The sequence below is a fragment of the Formica exsecta genome, unplaced genomic scaffold, assembly GCF_003651465.1.
Source record: "Formica exsecta isolate Colony F162 unplaced genomic scaffold, ASM365146v1 scaffold468, whole genome shotgun sequence".
NCBI lineage: Eukaryota > Metazoa > Arthropoda > Insecta > Hymenoptera > Formicidae > Formica > Formica exsecta.
In genome coordinates, this window is record NW_021851916.1 from 17,049 (window position 1) to 22,884 (window position 5,836).

General features: G+C 33.4%; 1 pseudogene; it reads right to left on the reverse strand.

Moving 5' to 3' along the window:
• LOC115241098 overlaps window positions 1-4,455 on the reverse strand; it is an 11,107-nt pseudogene extending 6,652 nt beyond the window's left edge.
• Window positions 4,456-5,836: the final 1,381 nt, after the last annotated feature.

Below are 5,836 nucleotides of genomic sequence, written 5' to 3' on the forward strand. Positions count from 1 at the left end.
AGAGGTAAGTGGTGATCATCTGCAAAACATGATTAGATAACGACGAATAGTCTCTATATCACTTACTAGTGATAGAGAGAAAGAGTAAATAGTGTAACTAATTTCAGATTTTCCGAGTCAAGCAGTCGTCCAAGCGTATCTTTTCCCTACGGTCGATGAATCAAAAGAAACTTTTACTTGGGGTAAACCGAACGTTGTGCTTCTTTGTGATTACACCAGGCAGAAATTTGGATGGACGAAAGGCAAGTTTGATGACACAATCATACCGGTATTGAGGAGAATGGAGGAAAGCAGGAATCAAAGATTGTTGGACATGTACTTTAAAACGAAAATATCACCGCGATCTATCGAGCCAACCTTGAGTAAGAGAGTGCAGAAAGCTCTATGCAAATTAAATAACGTCGATATGGATGAAGAAAATGTAGATGGCAAATCTCGATCTAAAAGAAATAAAATAAGCAATGCCGTCCTAAAGTTGAACGAAGAAGAAGATGTAGTCGATTTTGAAATATCGATTCACGAGACTAAATCGCTTCCAAAAGTAAATGCTACCACCAATAAACCTCTTAAATCCATTGACAAAAAAAAATATACTAAGGAATATATACCACAACGAGAAAAGGATAGAGAATGTGCATTAGAAAGAAAATTACATGCTATAGAGATATTTAGAAAATCAAAAAAAGGTTTAGGTAAAACAAGAAAGGTAAAATGTGCAGCACGAAAGGTCAAAAAAGAGGCAGAACTATCGGAAAGCGATAGCAACTAGATCTAATGTTTTAAATTAAAATAAAAGAAATTTTTATATATGGTGAATAACAACTTATAAGATTTATCAGAACCAAATTTAATTAACATAACCTAATATTATCGATGATGTCTTCTGTGTTTCAATTTTGCATCTTCCTTCGCTCTTAATAGTCGTCCAATTTGCGACAAGCTTTCTATGGTTCTGAAGATTGTGTATAAAAATATGTATGAATAATATGTGACAGGCAATGTATTACATATATATACTTTTTTGGACTTTTGTTATTTGTTATGTGTGTTTTTACATACATACATCTTTATATGTGTAAAAATACAAATTATTTTTCTGTCAAAAGGACTATATACTCCAATAATTATATTTTTTAGATTCAGTAATATAAGGGTTGACAGAAGACATTATCATCATTTCTGTCAATATAGCTCCGTAAAATACAGATTCATATATTTATATATATACAGGGTGTCCGACAAGTAAATGACCAAACGAAAGGTCGGTGAGCCGCACGTTGGTGAGCCGCACGCCGTCAAGTGTGCGCCGCCGCATACTACCAGGCGCGCGGCTCACGTGCTAAAGGTCGACGCTAATTGGCCAGACTTTACTCAATAATAACTCCTTTATTAAGCGTTATAAAAACAAATGGTTCAGGACTTTTCGACTTAGTTTGATCTAATCTATCCCCATCTTTCGTTTGGTCACTTACTTGTCGGACACTCTGTATATATACAGGGTGTCACACAACCTCCATACAATACTTTAATAGTGTATTCTAGAACTAAAATAGTCAAAAATTCGAATACAAAAATTTTGAGGCTGCAATAGTTCTTGAGTTATAAGCGATCAAAGTTTGCCAATGATATCGCGTAGAGCTCGCGCGCTCAGATCCGTAACTACACATACACGCATACTGATCTGTCATCTGTTATTGATTTTACAAATCAGGTAATATTGATTTTTATTGCACAGCTGATTTTATTGTTTCTTATGTGTATGAATACTATGTACGGCGGTAAATACGCCAAGTATATAAAGAAATCCCATTTATTGTACGCAACAAAAAGTTTAATATTTATCCATAAAAAAAAACTTTTAAAAATATTTTCCCTTGAAAAATAATTTTCATAAAAAATAAAAAATTAAAACTAAATATGAAATCAAGTTAACTAACCAAGTGCATAAAAGCAGTTCAATTTGTGAGGGTTTGTAATTTGAAATAGTATTTGTCATAAAATCAATCTTGCATTTATAGAAATATTATAGATTCTCTCGAGAAAATTAAAATGCATTTNATTTGGATGGACGAAAGGCAAGTTTGATGACACAATCATACCGGTATTGAGGAGAATGGAGGAAAGCAGGAATCAAAGATTGTTGGACATGTACTTTAAAACGAAAATATCACCGCGATCTATCGAGCCAACCTTGAGTAAGAGAGTGCAGAAAGCTCTATGCAAATTAAATAACGTCGATATGGATGAAGAAAATGTAGATGGCAAATCTCGATCTAAAAGAAATAAAATAAGCAATGCCGTCCTAAAGTTGAACGAAGAAGAAGATGTAGTCGATTTTGAAATATCGATTCACGAGACTAAATCGCTTCCAAAAGTAAATGCTACCACCAATAAACCTCTTAAATCCATTGACAAAAAAAAATATACTAAGGAATATATACCACAACGAGAAAAGGATAGAGAATGTGCATTAGAAAGAAAATTACATGCTATAGAGATATTTAGAAAATCAAAAAAAGGTTTAGGTAAAACAAGAAAGGTAAAATGTGCAGCACGAAAGGTCAAAAAAGAGGCAGAACTATCGGAAAGCGATAGCAACTAGATCTAATGTTTTAAATTAAAATAAAAGAAATTTTTATATATGGTGAATAACAACTTATAAGATTTATCAGAACCAAATTTAATTAACATAACCTAATATTATCGATGATGTCTTCTGTGTTTCAATTTTGCATCTTCCTTCGCTCTTAATAGTCGTCCAATTTGCGACAAGCTTTCTATGGTTCTGAAGATTGTGTATAAAAATATGTATGAATAATATGTGACAGGCAATGTATTACATATATATACTTTTTTGGACTTTTGTTATTTGTTATGTGTGTTTTTACATACATACATCTTTATATGTGTAAAAATACAAATTATTTTTCTGTCAAAAGGACTATATACTCCAATAATTATATTTTTTAGATTCAGTAATATAAGGGTTGACAGAAGACATTATCATCATTTCTGTCAATATAGCTCCGTAAAATACAGATTCATATATTTATATATATACAGGGTGTCCGACAAGTAAATGACCAAACGAAAGGTCGGTGAGCCGCACGTTGGTGAGCCGCACGCCGTCAAGTGTGCGCCGCCGCATACTACCAGGCGCGCGGCTCACGTGCTAAAGGTCGACGCTAATTGGCCAGACTTTACTCAATAATAACTCCTTTATTAAGCGTTATAAAAACAAATGGTTCAGGACTTTTCGACTTAGTTTGATCTAATCTATCCCCATCTTTCGTTTGGTCACTTACTTGTCGGACACTCTGTATATATACAGGGTGTCACACAACCTCCATACAATACTTTAATAGTGTATTCTAGAACTAAAATAGTCAAAAATTCGAATACAAAAATTTTGAGGCTGCAATAGTTCTTGAGTTATAAGCGATCAAAGTTTGCCAATGATATCGCGTAGAGCTCGCGCGCTCAGATCCGTAACTACACATACACGCATACTGATCTGTCATCTGTTATTGATTTTACAAATCAGGTAATATTGATTTTTACTGCACAGCTGATTTCATTGTTTCTTATGTATATGAATACTGCGGTGGTCAGCTGATATTAATAAACTATAAATGTTGTACGTAAAATATTTAATTTTTTCATAAATATATATAATAATTTAAATGGTCGATTAATTATTATATTTAAACAGAAATATCAAGTATTTGTATGTCACTTTAATTTTAATACTTTTCGTTCCGGGCCTATCTGATAAAGCTTATAATTAATTTTAAAACAAGTCGATCTGTTTAGCACGGGGCACTTTTAAACTCGAAATTGGTGATCGACGTTATTGCAGTAAGGGTTAAGTAGTTTTATGATGTATGTTGTTGGATTAACGTAGAAACTTTTCTACATTGTCCCCGAACGATCGCGCGTCACTGATCATTGCGTTCAAACTCAAGAGATGCGTACCGTTCCACAGATGCCCAAGGCACTATGCAATAGCGAATAAAAATTATAAACTTGCAGCGGCCAAACGCCGAGGGGCCAGACCATCAATTTGTACGGCGTCATCGCGTATGCGATATCTTTCTTCCATTGTTCGTTTGCCATCGGGTCGAGGTAATGACTGTAACTGATACCAATGGCCGATAATATGCTCGCTATATCAATACAATGCATACTTGGACTCATTTTTTATTAAACACAAGAGGTATACATGCTTATCAGTCTGACCTTCATGCTCTTCACGCATTGATACATTATTTGATAAAATATATGGAGAACTTTACGCAAAATTGTCGCTGAATAAAGATCTACATAACAATACTTTCTAAATTGTCGTCCATCGAGCAATTATTCTATTCTTTACGCAAAATGTCAGAAGAATTCTTTACATTTTCCTTATCGCATATGCACACATTTTATTATAGTTTATTCCATCTTGATATCTGTTTGGATAAATAGTACGATGTCAATCTATCCAAAAATAAAAATACGTAGTAATTTATTCCTTTTTTATGTTGCAGATTATGACAAACTGACAAAAGCCATGAGTAAAATAATCTAGTATATTAAGAAACTTTTTCTTTCTATTACGGTATAATATTTTAATAATAACAATTTTAAATATATGTATACATGTATTTATGACATTGCATGAAAAAGATTGATTTGGCTCATACACTACTGTGAATAGCAGTTATAAATAACAATTTTTTTTTAATAAGTTATTTGTTTCATGTATTCTTTTGAACACGTATCATGTACTTACTGTTTGTAGAACTCTTTTATTAGCGCATGTTGTATTTCACGTTTCCATCATTACACGAAGTATAGATAGATAAGAAAAAAAGATCTTTAAGATACTCATATCACGTTGACAGATTTATCGTTATGAAATTTCCAACTTGCAAAGTGACTGGAGATTCTGTCTGCATAAAGATGAAAACTAAATTCTTTATCAGTTTTGCAGGAAGATCATACCAAGCACTTTGATAGATAGAGAACCTTATTTCTTCCATCTGGGACTTCAAGTAATTCCCGATAAAACTGTATACTGTTAATTGGGTGAGAAAGGCGCTTTGTACTATTAAACTTCTTGCCATCATAACAGTGTCATTATTTTTCATCGCTAGAATAAACTGAAATCCTGTGAAAAAAAAAGAATTTTTATTTATTAAATATATAAATTAATTTTTACAACGTTATATATATACAGGGTGGACCAGTTTAATCAATTCATACGAATATCTTGAAAACTGAGCCCGATAGACAAACATGTTTCAGACAAAAGTTGCATGGTTTCGAGGGGGCCACATGATAAAAATATGGGCTTGACCTTGAGTGATTTTTTCAAAATGAGGTCAATGTGACCGATGTTTTCCTAAATGGAACCCCCAATTTTTTATTGCATATTCTTGTAGCTTATATCGAAAAAACCTTTTATTTTTTATACGAACACTGCATTCTGGCAAACTTAACCTATATCTGTCAAAATCAAGTGGATGCGAGCAGTAACCTTAGAACATATATAAATGGAAGGGGAATAGCAGGCTGAAAAGTGTCGAAAGGAAGTGAGAAAGAAAATATAGTTGCCTCTCTCTTGGGAGCAACTACACATACAAGCATCGTGTCTGTAGTATACATACCTTTGTGTACACACACATGGCCGTGCATGCGCACTTTTGAGCAGAGTTACTCACAAGAGAGAGGCAACTATGATTTTCTTTCTTACTTCCTTCCGACATGTTTTTCTATCGGGAAACAAAGGCATTCCCCTTCCATTTATATATGTTCTAAGGTTCCGTTTCACGCATTGAGCGCATAGATC